Source organism: Cucumis sativus, chromosome 7 (assembly GCF_000004075.3).
Source record: "Cucumis sativus cultivar 9930 chromosome 7, Cucumber_9930_V3, whole genome shotgun sequence".
NCBI lineage: Eukaryota > Viridiplantae > Streptophyta > Magnoliopsida > Cucurbitales > Cucurbitaceae > Cucumis > Cucumis sativus.
The window spans coordinates 6406674-6425937 of NC_026661.2; the positions used below are offsets into that span (position 1 = coordinate 6406674).

General features: G+C 31.2%; 1 pseudogene; it reads left to right on the forward strand.

Annotated features, from left to right (window-relative positions):
* The first annotated feature begins 15846 nt into the window (after positions 1 to 15846).
* Positions 15847 to 17115, forward strand: LOC101213218 (annotated as a pseudogene).
* The last annotated feature ends 2149 nt before the right edge of the window (positions 17116 to 19264 follow it).

Consider the following 19264-nt stretch of genomic DNA (forward strand, 5'->3'; position numbering starts at 1 on the left):
CAGATTGCCGACTCAATAAACTTATTATTTTGAGGACAAGACCGAGTGGTGAGTTGGGAACATAATTACACCGGATAAAATTCACTTCTTCTCAACTTTAGGGTAAGTAGATGAGTGTTCCCTTAGATGGTGTCTTCGAGACTTGAACAAAGGGCCATACCCTCTCTATGGCAGGAGAATGATTTATGTTTATTAGTTGGACCATAAACAGGACGTTCATTAGAGGATCAGGTATTCAACCGTTTTACAAGTTACTATTTACAATTTTGCTATTTCCACACTTATCTCAACAACCTGCCTACAAATGGCTTGCAACATATAAGTAGCCATACATAAGTTTGGATGAGAAGAGGAAATAGGTATACATTGAAAAATTAGATTTGAATGATTTACGGAGAGAATCATGCAAATTAAAACTGTTGAAAAATATATGACTAACTAGTTTTATAAATTAATTGTTTTCTAATTATCTTGATCCTGTAAAAAAGTCTCAAGGCAATGTATACAGATGAGAAAAAAGATAGTCACTAATAATCTTCTTTTGGTATAAATCTCTTTAACTTACTATGTTTTTTTGTAAAAAAAACAATTCCTATTTTAGTGAAACGAACACATCCATGTCTAAAAACTAAGGTTTGTCTTGTAACTAAATGTCGCCATTAATAATATTGCTTTAAATAGATTTCTCATTTTTGAAATGGAGCTGTGTATAAAAATTCTATGCACCATGTCACAACCCTTATAAAAGCAATCACAAGGTGGTTTAATTTTCCATCGAGCAAATTAATATGAATAAGCAAATAGAAATAGGTCATATGAAGAAGCACTGTGTGGTGTTGTGTTTGGCAATACTTGAGGAAACAAAGGCTGTAGAGCTTGAAAAATGGCATATCCACGTTGTGAATGGGCTAAGCAATGGCCAAATCTTGTTGGCTCATTGCAAATCCAAAGACAATGATTTAGGGGAACGTAAGCTTACTGCTGGAACTGAATTCAATTAGAGATTTAGAGTAAACTTTTGGAATACGACGTTGTTTTGGTGTTACTTGCAAAAGCCAAATGGACAACATTCATCATTCGAATCGTTTTGGATTGAGAGCAGATCAATTTGGCTCTATACAATGTGCTTTGAGAAAAATTGTATGTGCTTTGAGAAAAGTTGTATTTGGACTGCTAAAGATGATGAAATTTATTTGAAAGACAATTTTGATACTCACAGAGATATTTTGATTCATAAGTGGCAATAACTATGTACCCAACAAAAAATCACACGATTAAATGTATGGTCTGTTTGTATTAAATATAAAGTTTTTTTTGTTAATGTATTTAACATGAGCAAGCGTGAGTAAATATATATAACACAAAGTAATTAGCATATAATCTAACGTTGAAACCTACATTTATGTTCATACTTCCATTTATGTTGTAATATATATAACTCAAATTAATTGGCATATAGTTTCTGTTGTAATAAAAGAAAATTGAACAAAAGAGAAATTTAGAGCATGATCTATTGTTTGTACAATCATTTTTCTATGTGATCAATTAAATTAAATAAATATCCGTTATTACAATCTCTTTTATTAGAATAATGAGGTCAAAACATGTCACACTCCAAACCGCACTGCGACCAAAATGGCAAAGTAGTGCGAAGAGGAAGCGAGTTAGTTACAACCTTGAAATTTTCTTATTGCAAATCTTATTCTCAATTCCTTTTAAACTATTAACAACACTAAAAACACAACAATGCTCAATGTAACGCTAAGCAAAATAAATACAAACCAAAATGTATACGTTATTAATAATAGACATTTCATATATTATTACAATACTTTGACTAAATAGCCAATGCTTGACCATTTTCAATACGTAAGTCTAAAAGACTCTTAGTGAACGTAAGTCTAAAAGACTTAGTGAGGTTTTATGAAAACTTTTTGCAGTATTTTTTTCATAATCATTTCGCAAAAATAATATTAAATCATTTAAACATACCGACAAATCATTTCATTTCGCATAAATATTTCTTTATGCTTAACAAATGTTTCATTTTGCCAAGAATCCTGAATCGTTCTTTACGCTTGGTTTCATTTCCTCGCGTTTAGACTACTGTATCAACAGCATCCGAGAACAAAAAGATTTGTCTTTGTTGCTTGGACCGCTAAGCTTTATATGCTCATTTTCGCGTATAAGCTAGCTTTTTTATCACCATATAGCCCGTACACCTCATGGTGGCCTTGACTCTTTATGTTCACATAAAGTTAACATCATCTCAAAGAAACATAGTATTGATATCATAATCATCAAATCAAGCTTTAACATTATAAATAATGTTTGAAAACATAACTTTTCATAGATATCTCTTTGAAACATTCTCAATTAAAATTTTCTTTCAAATCAATAAAGAGAAATCATAATAAATTTCTTAGAATAAATTTATTTGAGGGAAAAACACTCACAAAACTGCGAGTATGTAGTGGACCATATGTAGATACCGTATTTTGTCCTGTTTTTTTTTTTTTTTTTTTATTATTTTTTAAAAGAATTTGAATTTGAATTTGAAATTAAATTTTAAATTTTAAATCTTAAATCTTAAATTTTAAATTTATGTTTTAAAACAAAAATAAAAATAAAAACATATTAAAATTTAAAAGTAATTTTTTTTCTCTCATTTTTCTCAACCATCCCCTTTGGTCACCACGTTCACACTTTCTCCCAATCTCTCACATTCTCCCACTCTTCCACCTTCTTCTCATTCCAAATTTTGATTGTTGCGCTAATTAACGAGTGTTCTACATTGCATCTGCATCTGGTTAATTATTTGACACCAATTTGGCTACTTAATTAATTAGTGTGTTATGCAATTAATTATTTGGCGGGGTGATATGTTAATTATTTCATTTGATTAACTAATTAGATGTTGCGTTAATTATTTGGTTATTGTGTTATATATTTAGCCCCCATTTGGCATGCTGATGTTGTTGTGTTAATTATTTAACCCCCATTTGGCATGCTGATTTAATTATTTGTATCTTTTTAATTATTTAGGCACCCATTTGTTAATTGCTTGTATCTATTTGGTATCTTGGATTAATAATTATCCATTTGACATATGTGTTAATTATGCATTTGAAAATAATTATTCATTTGACATACTCTCTTAATTATGCATTGTTAATTAATTAGCACAATGTATTTGATAGTTTTAATTTTTGGCATCCTCCATTGTAAGCTAATTATTTGCATATCGTTAATTATTTTGGCACTCATTTGGCCTTTTATGTCAATTACTCATTTGAATTATTTGCATTCTGTATTAATTAATTAATCGACATGCATATTGCTAAAATTATTTGATATCCATTTAGCTACTGTGATTATTTATTGACATTTTCATTAAACCTACTTTGACACTCTACAGTTAATTATTTTTTCATCCATTTGACATCCTCGTTTAATTATTCATTACTCTGGTCTGGTCTGATTAATTATTTTGCATATTTCGGACTTGATTAGTTATTTTGCATATTTCTGAATTAATTAATTATTTTGCATATATGTCTTTCTACATTAATTAATTATTTTGCATCATTCTGCATTAATTAATTATCTTGCATGTGTTGTATTAATTAATTATCTTGCATCCTACGTTAATTAATCATCTTATACATTTTGCATATTGCATCTCATAATGTTTTGTCATTGTTATTATTCATTTTCCAATAGAAATATAAAAATGTAAATTGTTGAAAAAGTATTGTTTTTATGGATTTTATTATTTAAATTCCATAAATACATGAAATTTAATTAATAGATTGTTTTTAAATAAACACATTTCATATTTTAAATGAGATTGAGTAGTGTTTTCTATCAATTTATTAATTCTTAGATACATGAAATTTCTCATTAAACATCTGTGATAAAGATTAAAATATCAAGTTTTGGTATCTTGATATTCTTAAGGTGAATAATTGTTCACCTAAAACCCAAATACCATATAATTAAATAACATATCCTACATACAATTAAATCCTACAAAAATATAATTTCCCATAAAACATAAAAATTACAAATATTACCATTAATGGGAAGCTCCACCTAATGTTTGCAAACTTTCAAATCTTTGCAAAACGTTCAATTTTTTCTTGGACTTTGGTCAGCTTATCTTCCTTCTTTCCATTCAAAACCCTAAAGAAAATTTTAATCGATTTGAAACGCATCTCTTCATCTTCTTTGAAGATTTCTACAGCAACAAATCTGGGCATTCCACGTCTGTTCCCCATCTCTTTATCTTCTTCGGCTATTTCTTCACTTGCCATTTACTTTTGCAAGAATTTCCCACGGCTTCACGACCATTTACAACTAATTCATTGTCGAACAATTTAAACCAACATAAACCAACACACATCCTTATCTTCAACAATCCGAATAAGGCCTAGAGTTAAAATCAACTTTTACATAAAAATTCTGGAATATAGATAAAAGATATTAACAAAATAATCCTAAAATTTTAAAATTTTGTTTGTCATTATTTTAGGGATATCAATCAAATAACATGATTTTATGGATGATCAAAATTTTCTTCAAATAACAATATAGACATTAAATGCATAATTATAGGGTATGATACAGTTTTAATTTCAATTTATTATTATGTTAAATACACGATTTTATGGAAGGATACAATTCTAAATTCAATTTTTTTAAACATGAATTCTAAATTCAATTTTTGTTATAAATAATATTAAGAATTCTAATTTCAAAATTTTCTTAAAATAAATGGTGTTGCCGTTAAATGCATAATTATAGGGGATGATATCATCTTAATTTCAAGTTGTTATTACGTTAAATGCACGATTTTAGGGAAGGATACAATTCTCAAATTTGGGAGATATTTAAACCCAACTTTTAAATTTAACTCATATAATAAATATTTATGACTAAAAATAATTCGAAAATATTGAATTTATGTTAGCCATTATTTCGGGGATGATAGTCTAAAAGAATTCGAAATCATTATAAAATCTAAATTCAAATTGTTATTAGAAATAAGAAAAGTATGTATTATGTATGATATAATAAAATGTTAATAAATTCTACGCAAAACTTATGAAACGGACAATGATGAAATTATATTATCCATTATGTTTAAGATAACAAAAAAAATTGAATTCAAATAGCTATTACTAGATATGTAACACCCCGAACACTAACGTATTTATTTTAGGAAATTTTTGGTTTAGTTCAAGATTTAATTTTTTTAGAAAGAAAAGAAGTTAAAGGGGGAGAAAGAAAATTTGAAAATGTAATAATATAATAATATATATTTATTTATTTTCATAAATTTTAATTATTAAATTAAATAAAATAAAAGAAAAAAAAATTCCCTATTCTTCTTCCTTCTCTTTTTGTTTTCTTTTCCGTTCAGACCTACAACCGACGACGTTGAGTCACACCCTCACTACCGACTGTCTCTGTTCTCCGTTGAAGTTGAACCCGACCAAACCCCAAGCTTCATTCGCGCAAGGAAGCCGTCGGCCATCCCCAGTCTAGCCGTGTTTCGCCGTGCGTAGCTCCTCGGGCATCCGTCGTCCACTGCACATCTCCGCGTTGCGTTTGTGTGCAGCGTCCAACAGGTACGTGTCGTAAATTTCTGTCCGCCGCTCGACACCCTGTTTTCCAGCCGCGGGTCCGTCGTCCACCTTCATAGTTATTCAAATCTGTTTGGCATACATCTATTTCATCTATTGGTCGTTGCCACTATCTTGTTGTAAGTTACCGTTAATGAGAAATTGTAGTCTTCTAATGTTGTTTCTTAACTGCTATAAGTATCAAGGTGGGATTAATTGATTTGGGGGTTGTTTGATTACAAGGTGATTTTTTGAGAAAGTTTACTGAAGTCTTGAGATTTACAACAAGTTTCGTGGAAATTTTATTTCAATCAATTTGGATCGGTTTGTTGCACTTTGGTTTGAAAAAGAAGCTTAAGTAAGGTTATAAGTAAGGGTTTGTCTACTACTGGACTCAACCACCGTTATTTATATATGTACTCATGTAGATTGGTGTTGAATGTGTACTGTGAATGACTGGAATTGTGTATATACATAGATTGACGTGGACTTGATGTCGAATGCATATGGAGATTGTCTGAAATTAAATATGTAGCTTTTGGATGTAGGCAGAACGATCTTAGTAGATTGTGTTGTATATAATTTTGGAAGTGAACTTGTGACTTTGATTCGATTGAGTGTAGGTTGTACTAATGTGTGGCTTGTACGGGGGAACTGAGAGGCGTTATGACTTTGTTTTTGGATTAACTGATGTATTAAAATGTTACCAACGGTCTCTGGACTAAAGTGAGATAGGTTGACTGTTAGAACGTTAAGTGAGAGAACTATATATGTTGAAGTAGTTGAACGGTGTTATAAATGACTGTTAAGAGGTTTAGAATGGACTGAGGGAAAAATTGTTAGCTTTTATTGGGATGTGTGCCTTGTAGGTGTCCTATGGGATCACCAATTATTATGCATCCTTTGGGAGCACTAGACTGATATGTGTTTCTGCAGAACACTAGACTGAAATGTGTATCCTACGGGATCACAAGACTATGACTGTGTAGGATATCCCAATAGGACGTTAACAATTTATTTTTTCCTAACGGGACCAGTAGCGGGTCTCTTACTGAGTATGTTTATACTCACCCCTTTATGTTTAATTTTTCAAGCAAAGGTAACAAGAGTGGCAAACCGGCGAGGGACAGGAAGGAAGTGTGATTGCCATAGGGAACATTTTTATTTTGCCTCCGCTTTATGTTTTTGATGTTTAAAACATCATGTTGGAACTTAGTTTACGAACTACTACTTTGGTAAAGAGTACTTTTAAAGTTTTAGTTGTCTGAAATCGAGCCTATTTAAAGTTGTTTTTCCTCAATTGTATGTTTTTTCAAATGCCTTATATTCATTTTATATCCATAAAGATCTTTTGTCAAAAGTTAATGACCTCGACTTAGATAGAAAAGTTGGGTCTTACAAGATATATATTATGAATTATACAAATACATTGTTAACTAATTTATTTGAAACCTATAAATCACAAAATCTGGTATAAATAGGCATAAATATGGAGAGATGTTAGTTCAATCATATCCATCCTAAAAATAAATATTTATTTAATATTTTTCTAAAATTGAATGTTTTGGAAAGACACTGTATATGTGATTCTGTGGTATAATCCATCATTTTTGCCTATATAAATACAAAACAAGAATTTCGCATGGGTAAAATCAACTAAAAAAAGTCAAAAAAGGTCCAGCGATTTTGCTATAAATATAAATATTTTTGGATTTGCTATTTTCTAGTTTTAATAATTATTTTGGAATATAGATAAAGGATATCAACCAAATAAATCGAAAATCTTTGAATTATGTTTAGCACGATTTTAGAGATATCAACTAAATAACACAATTTTAGGAAGTGATAAACTTTTTAATAAATAATGGGATACACGTTAATTGTACAATTTTAAGGGAATATACAATGTTAAATTCAATTTGTTATTAGGTTAAATGTACGATTTTAGAAAATGATAGAATTTTAAATTCAAATTGAAAAAAATAGAAGGTGAATAAATAATTATTCGATACATTTGACACAATAAAGATTTATTATTATTATTATTATTATTAACTACTCACTAGTAAAAAAGTGGTCTACGACGATAGTTATTTACTGTCGTAAACAAATGTCGCGACAATTATTTTCAGTCATAGAAGCGGGAGTCATGGAAAGTCCTTCGACGACAGTTTTTAAAAACTGTCGCAATAGGTTATTTTATGACATGAAATAAATGTCGTTAATCAACATTCAACGACTTCAAATAACTGTCATATTTTATTTTATGACAACAAATAACTATTATAATTTGTGTATTAACGACGGTTAAATAAATGTCGCGAATTCATTTATTGTGACATTTTTTAATTGTTATGAATATGTTATTCGCAACAATTTTTTTTTTTTTAAATGTAATTGTTTTGCTATAGACGACATTTTTTTGGAGTCAAATATATTGCCATCGTGACAGTTCTTTTAAAAAAAAAATTGTCATTGTTTATCTATTGATGACATTTTATTCCTGTCACATGGCAATCGTGACAATTTATTTTGTTAAATAACTATCATCGTTCTCCAATTTACAACAAGTAATAACTGTCACAAATTCATTTATTACATCATTTATTTCTTGTTGCACATTTCTCAATTTATTACCATTTTTTCCTGTTCTCCTTGTCGCTCCACCATTACACAAACCATTTGAATGACAATAATGTAGCTGAGAATGACAATTTTGAATTTATAATATTGACACCCATGTAGAAAAAAATAGCCAACACTTTAATATATATACACTATAATACAATTTATAATATTTGTACATCTCCATACAAGTTTCAACAAACCACATGTACGGAATCCTAGCCCTTAATCAAAAAATATTTTAAATAGCATTAGAATACATCTAACAAGATTTTCTGCAGAAGCATAAACGACCAACCGAGAATGTTCGTCTCTGGAAATGTTCTTTGAAAGAAAACTCATGAAGTTGTCGACTCCAGTTGAACCTACAAAGACAACATGAATATAAGCATCCATGATAGGACAAGAGAGTACAACTCTTATAGAAAATTTCAACATTGAGCATTACCTATCATTGCAATTCAATAGTTTGTTTTAGCATAGCCAAATTGCACTTCAATCAAAGTTTTGCGCAACTACGATAATCAAGGAGTAGCTTTTCCTAATAAGCAATGAATGAGAATATATACCAGTTTGTGGAATGCAGATGATTGGGCAACTGAAGGGGTTCGTGTCAAAATATACATATATCAATGTACCATTCATTGCTGGCTTGCAACAATTTAGGGCTAGAGCTTGTTACCGGAATGAAGTGCCCAACATTATCCTATGTGGCACGTGACAAAGAATACCCTTGTAAGATTCTCCATTTGTTTAAGACAAATTGAAAGGAATAGAAGAAAAAGTTGTATAGTTTTTGAATCATCAACAAGTAAGGAAGTCAACTGACTAATTACTCAATTCTTAAGTTACATGTGAGACTCCTAAAGAGGCATAAATAATTAAATGCTTCATTAGCTTCCTGAAGTACACTATAATATAGGTATCCTAAATTTTGTATCTGGATAACTAAGTATTATGAGAAATTCGTGCAGAGTCTTGTAACTTAACTCAATCCATTTACCTGACTTGAGTGGTGGAAATGAAACAAACAATTTTTTAAAAGTGAAAGGCTAAAAGAAATAAACAAAACATTACAACCATTAAAGCCATCAAATTAACAAAACAAATTAAAGCCACTAAACTAAATCAAACAAATTAAAGACTTCACTTACATACAACCAACATAATTATTACTTCATTTAGATGGAGAAGTAAAACGCCGTTACAAACCTGAAACTTGTCTTCATTAGAGAGTTCATCAAGATCTGCTAGAAAGGAATCAACCAAAGAAGCCTACAAACCTCAAGAAAAGAAATTGGAAATTAACAAACAAGATAAATGACATGTACCTAATGTTGTAATTTCATGGACATCGAAGTCCCAAATGAGCTTCCATAAGTTACCTCTTGAAATTTCTTTTCCTTTCTACTTTGCTGCACTTTTTTTTCAATATGGTCTTGTCACAATGCAATAATTAAGTGTGTAGTTTTTGCATCAGAATATTACGAGTTGAGTACATTGGCAAGAATTTCCAAAGAAAATGAAGATGAGAAAGACAATTTGAATGAATAAAGCATAAACTACCTTAATAAGTTCATCAGATGCAACATATCTTATCACTTCTTCAAGACTCATCTTTGCATTTAAGTTTAAAATTAGATGTTATTGTGAGTAATCATACTTAGGAAAAGATAATAAAGTTTTTCAGCCTACTCGTGTCCTGACGTTCTAGAACTAAATTCTACATCTTGGATACCGAATTCACAATAACACTAAAATATATACAATTGGAACTCAATGTAGAAATAACATACAAGTCGAGGTGGAGATAGCTTCACATTTTCATCTTTGCAAGCAGAACGGATATTGGTAAGTTTTCTTTAGTTCTTACAAGATTAACCTGGAAAAAAGAAAACTGCTTACCATGTAAATCAAGTAGAAACACCATTACGAAAACACCAGAACATCCATTCTCCAGTTGGCTAAAGGAGGGGAAAATGTCATCATTCTTAATTTCTAGGTTTTCAAACTTGTTGGTGACTCATTAATTAGTAGTAAGCAATTGAAACTTACAAGAGCGAGGATATGTTATCTGGCGGAGGTAAAGACTTATCCACATAGGAGGTAGTCGCTGAAACTAATACCACCTCACATCCAACAAGCTGTTTACAAATACAAGAAACTAGCATTTCCAAATTAAAAAGATCATATCAAGGATGGTGCCATCGGGGAGGGAACATAAATGTCATGCATGACTAAAGGTGGTTTTTTTTTTCTTCCACAAATCAGAGCCTTTGCGACAGTCACGCTTGTAATTCATCACCACCTCATCTTATGTACTTGAGACTTGTACTGGTTTTATAGGTTTTGTCAATTTTGAGATTATAAACATTTTGGACTTAAAGAAGAGCAGAAACAGTAATGGTTAATCAGCGGGCAAGTGATAGCCATTAGGATAGAACTCAAATATTTTTCTCACAGGAAAAAAGTTTCAAAGGCAGTTACCATCCGTAATCCAGCAATGAAGTGTACGCCCATATCCAGAATCAAACCCCCCTGACACAAGACATATGTTGTCAATGAAAGATAAAATTTAAGAATACATCATCGGGATAAAAAGAACAAAAAGAGAGAGAGATAACGTAGATATAAATGTAGAGGTCTTGTTATTGGGCATTCCATTATACAATAGTTCCATCTATAATAAGAACATCATATTCTCCCATGAAAAAGTGTAAAAGTGGCAATCATGAATCATGATTTGATGAGAAAAATGAAAACAGCATAGATAATATTTAAAAATTGTGTTGTCGTTGTTTACTAGAAGAACACTTACAACGAAGTCCCACCGCCAAGAGCTTGAGAAGTAGGGGTTCGAACTATTCATTGATCCTTCAACAATCACTTGGACGCTCATTATATCCCCAACGTCAGCAATTAAGTTTTTGCACTGCAAAACAATAAAGAGTATTTTGCCGAAGTACTAGAAAGAATAAAAAAAACAAGAATAAAAAATAATCTAAAAAAAGTACCTCAACAAATGCATATTCCAACTCGCTTGTGGCTGCATTACGACCATATTGCCAATTTAGAAATTGCTCTTTGTAATATCTTCAACTTAGACCCAAGCCATTTTGAATGCAACTTTTTCAGTGTACGTAAAATGACTTTATGGGGTTCATGGTTGATGATATTGATTTGGGTTTTTCTTTCCTTTTTTTCCTTTGCTCAAAAAGGTTGAGATAAGAGAGCCACTACCTTCAACTCAATATAACTTATAAGATGAAATAATTTTTCTCTGTGATCTATAAAGTTGCATTATTTATATCCTATGTCTCAACTGGTCCATTAGAACTTTCATTGTCATATCAGTTTCACAAATAGTGGTAATAGGAAGACAACATCTAGTCTCGATAAAAGTGATATACATTGGGACCTATACTATGGGCAATTAGAATTTATACTTCCAGGTCAATATTCTCATTTCTCAAGAGAGAGACTATTGGGATCATAAAATAATACTAACAGAAAATCTGGCTCTTGGCATGCATCTTTGGAAAAAATATATTAGGTAATGAACCACCAGGAACAATGCTTGACATCGCTAAGTGATCCATGTTGGGGGAGAACCATAAAGAGGATCTCAATTGAAAAGAATTATGTCAAATCTGTGAATCTAACCTTTTACAAATGGATATTTTCCATTCTATTGGAAGGAGACATATCTAAAGCTAGCTAACTGAAAATGTGGCCAGACTAATCAATTGAACACTCATACATGACATATATCTTCTAAATCACAATCTGCCTGAATGAGTTGCATTGTCTTCTTCTCTACTATTCTTTTTATTCTTTTCACCAAAATTGTTTAGACAAAAATAAGCACAACTAAAAAAAAGTCGCTTATATAAGAAAGAAAGAAAGACATGAGAACTGTGTGCTATAAATTTGGTAGGACTAGAGTGTTTCTACTTTACACCTTGGCTTGTACAGCTTTGAAGCCCATCAAGCATGCAGTAATATGTAATTTCCCATATTTTCCAAAATATTCCCAAAAAAGAATGAATAGTTAGTTATAAAGAAAGCTAAAGTTTAGACAAAAGAAGTGTCGTGTTTTTAACATTTTTAATACATAACACATATATATACATATATTGATCTAACTTTTGAATTAGAAGAATATATATATAACAAGATCAAAATAAATTAGGATTTGAAGTATCACACCATATATGTACAAAATAATCAAACAACAACAATATTGTAATTAGAATTATATATTATATTATGATCACTATCAACTCAAATGATTTAGCATCTAAATTTGTTTATAACATAAAATGAGTTTCACAATAGAGGGGAATTAACAATTATTTACTCACCTGTGAAGAACAAATGATCGTTAAAAATGTCAAAATATCCAATTATACGTCTTTAAATCTTGTTCGATCAATCTAATTAAATTTAATTTACAAGCATATATACATATATAATAGGAAGAAATCCAAAGTTTGAAACATAAATTTAATTAATTAAAACAAGTTTTTCAAAAGAGTTTACAACAAACTTTACCTTTAAAAGGAGTTTGATAAAGGACTTCAAGCATGAAAGTCCAAAATCACAAACCTAAATAAAATACCACCAGATATGTACCACATTAATTGATCAAAGCAAACACACACTAGAGAGAGGGAGTAGGGAAATGGGAAGGAACTGACACCATCACTAAGAACATGATTTAAGTATCAACAAAAAGTCAATATTTTCCAAGCAAAAACATGATAACTAATCATAAAGAATTAGGATTATGTTTTAACTAATCAAAATTTTATTCAAATGGTCTTATCCCCTATCTCAAAAGAAAGTTAACTAATAAAATTAGAACCATTAAAATAAAATCTAGTTCACCAGGATTCCACTATAATAACATTCTAAAATGATTTCCTCCTATGTACATTCAATAATCAAGATTTCCTCCCATGGGCATTTCATCAAACAATTGGTGGGCAACACAAAAGAAAGAATATTCATTTACTTAGTGGCAGCCAGAAATCTAGAAAAATTAAAGAATAAATACAAAAATTTGTGAAGAACATATCTTAGATGCAATGTTGAGAATTGAGTTTCAAGTTTAATTGAAAAAATCGGCAGGAGCAAGAACTCGATTCTTCTTAAATTTCGACCATGGGATTTTGTGTCCAGAAACCACTTTGCAATCTAGCAAATAGCCTAAAGCTTTATTCAAATGTTATAAAACTATCTTTTTTAGGATGACTTACTCAAAGAAAAGTACAGAGAGTAACGATTCAAAACCTTTCAACCCTTTCTCTTACAGACCTAAACTAACATTCATCCTTAATTGGAAATTAAACAAAGAACAACAGGGGAGGTAAAAAAAAAACAATAGTAATAATAAGGGATGAAGAAATTACAATTGCCTTTTGGAAATGAGGATAAGAGGTGGAACGAATATGAGAAAGGCGAGATTTAGAGGCTTCAATGGTAGACTCCAAAGAGTGGTCGTAGCCCGTTCGTCGTGTAGTAGAAGAGGTACATGTGGCGTTGGAGTGGGGAGATGGCCACGAGGGGACAATACCGATGATGGACCTCGTCGTCGTCTGGAGAAGGGAGTTCAAGGAGTTCAGAGATTGGGAGGCGAAAGGGAAGAAAGCTGAAAGGGGAGGCGAAAGGGGAGAAAACAGAAAGGGGAGGCAAAATGGGAGAAAAACAAAAGAAAGGGGAAAGGGGAGAAGGGAATAAGTTAAAAATCCCTAAAAAAGTTATTATATTTTATATATTAAATATATTATTTTATTTCTATTTTATGACATCAAATAACTGTCGCGAAAAATAATTTCCGAAAATTTTCGTCTTTTCCCGCCAAAAACGCGTTTTTTTTCCCTTTCGTGATATTTTTTTTCCTCCCTCTATTTTGTGATATAAATAAATGTCATAGTAGAGGGTTTTTCTTCTAGTGACTATGTATTATATGATAATTTTTTTAAAACAATTTGAATTAAAAAATGAATAATTTATGTATTTGCTATTATTTGATGCATATCATATAATATTTTGAACTCAAGATATTATGAATCTTATTAATGGAAATTTTCATAGCTATTTCTTTTTAGGAGAAATCCTTATTCAAACATAAAGTTTTATTAATTAAAAAAATAAAAGTTAATTTATTTGATTTAAATACTAAAATTCTGAAAAGCATATATTTGGAGATACGAGGGAAATCTTATTATTCTCGAAAATATCAAAAATTAGTTAAAATTGTCCAATACTGATTGTAGTTTGCAAATACATGTAAAAGTGGGTATAAAAAATTTGTAACCGCCAATTTTGTTAAAAATCTTATTAATTTTCATATTTGTTATTTTTCCTTTTATTTTACTAAAATTTTCCATATTCTCGGTTACATCAAGAAAGTTCCAAACCAAAATAAGCAAAAAATTAAAATTAAAAAGAAAAAAAAAATTAAAAATTATATATACTTGTGTGAAATCAACCCCTCTTCCTCTCTTATTTGACAACATCTCACTGTTGAATTAGTATGCCAATCGTAGAGGAGGAATCCTTCTCGTTCCACATTAGGGGAAAAACGAGGCTTGTTGTCACTCCGAAGGGAGCAGTCAAACTTAGCATTGAGTTTGATGAGGACTTTGAACAGAGGAGGAATCCAGCCCGATTCCACAGTAGGGGAAAACGAGACTTGTTGTCACTTCGAAGGGAGCAATCAAACTTAGAAATTAAGTGTAGAACCACAAAAAGGTAATTAGCCCATCAGTTTTAGCAAGATCTATGTACCACATTGCATACCAAAGAAAGAAAAGAGAGGCTTGCACATGCAAAACATAAAATAGTGAGACAATCAAGAGCTATAAAAATTAAAAATTAAAAAAAAAAAACCTCTGAACAAAACACCAACAGAAACCTACTTTTTCCCATGGCACAAAATGAAACGCACCAATTAATTGGTTATGATGTTCTACGTACATGGTCTTTTCAAATGCTCCCCTTTATCCTTTGTCCTGTTAACTATAATTTGTTAGCCTGTGTCTTGATGCTTGGAAGATTTCTTTTGTTTTTGTTTATGTAGTATAGCCTAAATGACAAAACGGATAATGATCCCAGAAATCTAATCCAAAGGACATTGTTTCGATTCATGTGTTCAATACAGGGGACTAGGATATCTGCATTTTCATTTGTATAATCATTATTTATCACATTGTTATTCTTACAGGCTGTGACCATAATTGCATTTAACAATGGAAGCTTCGATATGAAGACACTGCTGGAAGTTTTGAGTCTTGGTCGGACATTTGTTGTAATGAAGTTTATTGGGAGTATGTGCCATTCTAGTCATTTCTACTGAAAGTGTTTTGAAGCTGATTTGTTCTGTTATCTTGTCTGCAATAGATGGAAATAATTTTCTTGTCGCTCTAACAATTTTCTATTTAACTGCATGGACTTGAACCAGGTGTTTTAGATATTCTAATGGTGTATGGTGCATACTCTACTAAAAGGCATCTTGCCGTTTCTTGAATTTTTCTTCATTTTATTTGGTTCAGTATTGCATCAGATTCGATAACATTTCTTTATGTGCATGCATTCTTGCTTTAATGTTTTTTCCATCTTTGGGTGGTTGCTTGGGGACCGTTCTGCATTACCCCCACTCGTCTTTCCTCTGTCGGATGTGACCCTTCTGCCTCCCTTACCAAATTATGTTGAACATGGTAAGACCAAGATCACAAGTCTGCCAAATGGTATAAAAGTAGCATAAGAAACATCACTGGTAAGATGAGATGTCATATGAATATATATACTGGTTTTCTATAATTATGTTGCTCGTGTTCCTTTTACGAAGGGAAAACTGAACTCTTATTTGTTCAGTGTAGGATCCTACCGCATCAATAAGTCTGTATGTTGATTGTGGTTCAAGTTATGAAACTCCAGAAACTTTTGGTTCTACCCATATGTTAGAACGCATGACCTTTAAAACCACAAGTAATCGCAGTCACCTACATGTTGTGCGTGAGGTAGAGGCAATTGGTGGTACTGTGCTCACCTCAGCTGCGAGAGAGCAGATGGGCTACACCTTCAATGCTTTGAAGTCATATGTCCCTAAAATGGTGGAGCTGGTTATTCACTGTATCAGGAATCCTGTTTTTCTTGATTGGGAGGTTAATGAACAAGTCTCCTAGGATTTCTTTCGCTATGAATATCATTAATACCTTGCGCCACAAATTTCCTACTTACTGAGTCACTAAGAGATCGAAGCTTGTGTTAACAACTTTCAAGGGTAAAAGATGAGATTATTGAAGCTTCCAACAATCCCATGGGTTACTTCTAGAAGCCATCCATGCTGCTGGTTACTCTGGTGCTTTGGCAAATTCTCATGTAGCTTTTTAATAATGTTAATTATTTATTGGTCATGCTTTTTCCTTGAGAAAAATTATACTGCATCACGCATAATACTTGCAGCATCTGGTGTTGAACATGAGGAACTCTTATCTATTGCTGAACCACTTCTATCTGACCTTCCAAGATGTGTTCCTCATCAGGAGCCAAAATCAGTGTACAATGGGGGTGATTATCGTCATCAAGGAGATTCTGAGGTATGTATCATCAATATTGTATACTGTAGCATCCAGTCTTCATTTCCAGGCATCATTTGCTAATTGTACTCTTTTAGGATGCGAGGACACATTTTGCTCTTGCCTTTGAACTCCCAAGTGATTGGCGTAAGGAGAAAGATGCTATGGCCTTAATGGTTCTTCAGGTCTTAACGATGAATATCTTATGGTTAAGTGATTTTCATGACAATTTGGTTTATGTGGCCCTCTCAATTTCAGTTGGCGCACTATTTGGTTAAATCTATAATTTCTTTTGCCTATTTCTTTTTTTCTTTGTTTTATTTTATGGAAACAAGTTTTTTCCCATTATTTTGGTTCTAAAATTTGTTTTATTAGGAATGGTACTAAGTTGGATGTGGGATGTATGAGAGAACTACCAACTTTATCAAGTTAGCATATGAATTTATTAAATCTGCATCCACAATGTTTCATTGGGATCCCAAATACACGAAAGACAAATAAATTTTGTTTCAACTTTGCAATATTAGATTAGAATGTGTTGACTTCCTTCGGTATCAGAACTTGTGTAGGAAACTCTTTGCTTTTATCCTAAGCAATAGTAGCTCATAAAAAATAAGAGAGTTAAGTCGATAGCTAATAGCTTTAGATTCATTGTTGAGGCATAGAGTTAAGCTTACTTACTTGACTTGTTAAGAAGGCATCAAAGTTATACTTGCATGATTGTTTGAGATTTTACACTTAAGTTTGTTATGTGCTTCCCTTCCATGATGCTTGACTGTGTGTTATAGATTTTTCTTTGCTTGGGACGACCAAAGCTTAAGTGAGTTCAACAATGCACTGCTTGCTGATTCCTTCTTTTCTTCTTTTTAACAATGGTTTAACAGTTTGATCCATCTCTAGTCTTTACTGTTCAATTTAAATCTCTTATGAATGATTTGGTGGGTGCAATGGTTACTATTTGCCTGATCTTTATTTTGCGATTTGGAAAGATTGTTACCCTAAAAAGATAAAAAAAAATTCATTTGTAATATTTCCCTAAAAATATAAAAAAATTTCATTTGCAGCGTCATATATATGCTTTCTCTATGTTCTTCTTCTTGGTGTCACATGTCTCGCCAACATCTGAATCTCATATTCATTTGTTTCTGCACTGCCCTTTTGCTGCTAATTTTTGGAACATCGTTCTTCGTTCTTTTGGTTCGTCTTTTATTTGCTCTAATTCTATGTTGGATGCTTTGGCTTGGATTATCCTTTTGGTGGGACTAAGAAGATGGTTTGGTTGGGTATTGTGCATGCTTTCTAATTTTTGGAACATTGTTCTTCCTTCTTTTGGTTCGTCTTTTATTTGCTTTAATTCTATGTGGGTGCCTTTCCTCATACTTGATTTGCTTGCATAAGAACGTTTTGAAATGATTTGATTTTTTTTTCACTAACCCTTTTATTCTATAATTTTTTCACAAGCTTGGGCCAATGATGATCTTCTGCCACTACTACAAAATCTACTTTACTTGACATTAGGTACTTTTACATATTTGACGTTTTTATTAAAAAAAACGTCAAGTATTGACCATTTTAAAGGAAAATCGTCAATTATAGTTTAAAAAAAGTAGAGTTTTCACAAAATTTTCAAACTATTTTACGTTAGCTTTTACTTGACGTATTTTTTGCGTCAAGTATAAGGGAGATTTTACTTGACGTTTTATATTCGCGTCAAGTATAGCCAACTATTACTTGACGCTAACAAAACGTTAAGTATAGTTTAAAGAAAGAAAATTTTTTATTGATTTTTTTAATTATTTTACGTTAGCTTTTATTTGACATTTTTTTCACGTCAAGTATAGTACATAATTTACTTGACAGTGTTTTAGCGTCAAGTATAGTGCAACTTTTACTTGACATTTTTTTCACGTCAAGTATAATTAACAGTTACTTGACGCAGAAACAACATCAAGTATAGTTAACATTTTTATTTTGTGAAGTATAAAAATATAAAAATACTTTTTATTTCCCTCTTTTCATTAAATAAATTTATTAAAATAAATAAAAATAAATTTATTAAAATAAATAAAAATAAATTTATTAAAAAAATTTACTATAAGAATTTTGGTTTGTGGTGACAGTTTTTTCTAGCAACACAAAAAAATGTGACGGTTTTTTAGTGTCAAGTAATGTGACTATACTTGACAGTCGATTACTTGACGCTTTTAAAAACGTCAAGTATATGTTTACTTGACACTGTATTAACGTCAAGTAAACTAACTTTTGTAGTAGTGTGCGGGAACAAGATAAAGAAATAGCAACTTACAAGTGACATTTTTTGTTGAAGTCCTTCAATTTTCCCCTTCGTTTGCCATTGATTTTACTTTTTGCATACGCTAACATCCTAACACATTCTTTAGTATTTTAATTTTATTGCAGTACATTATA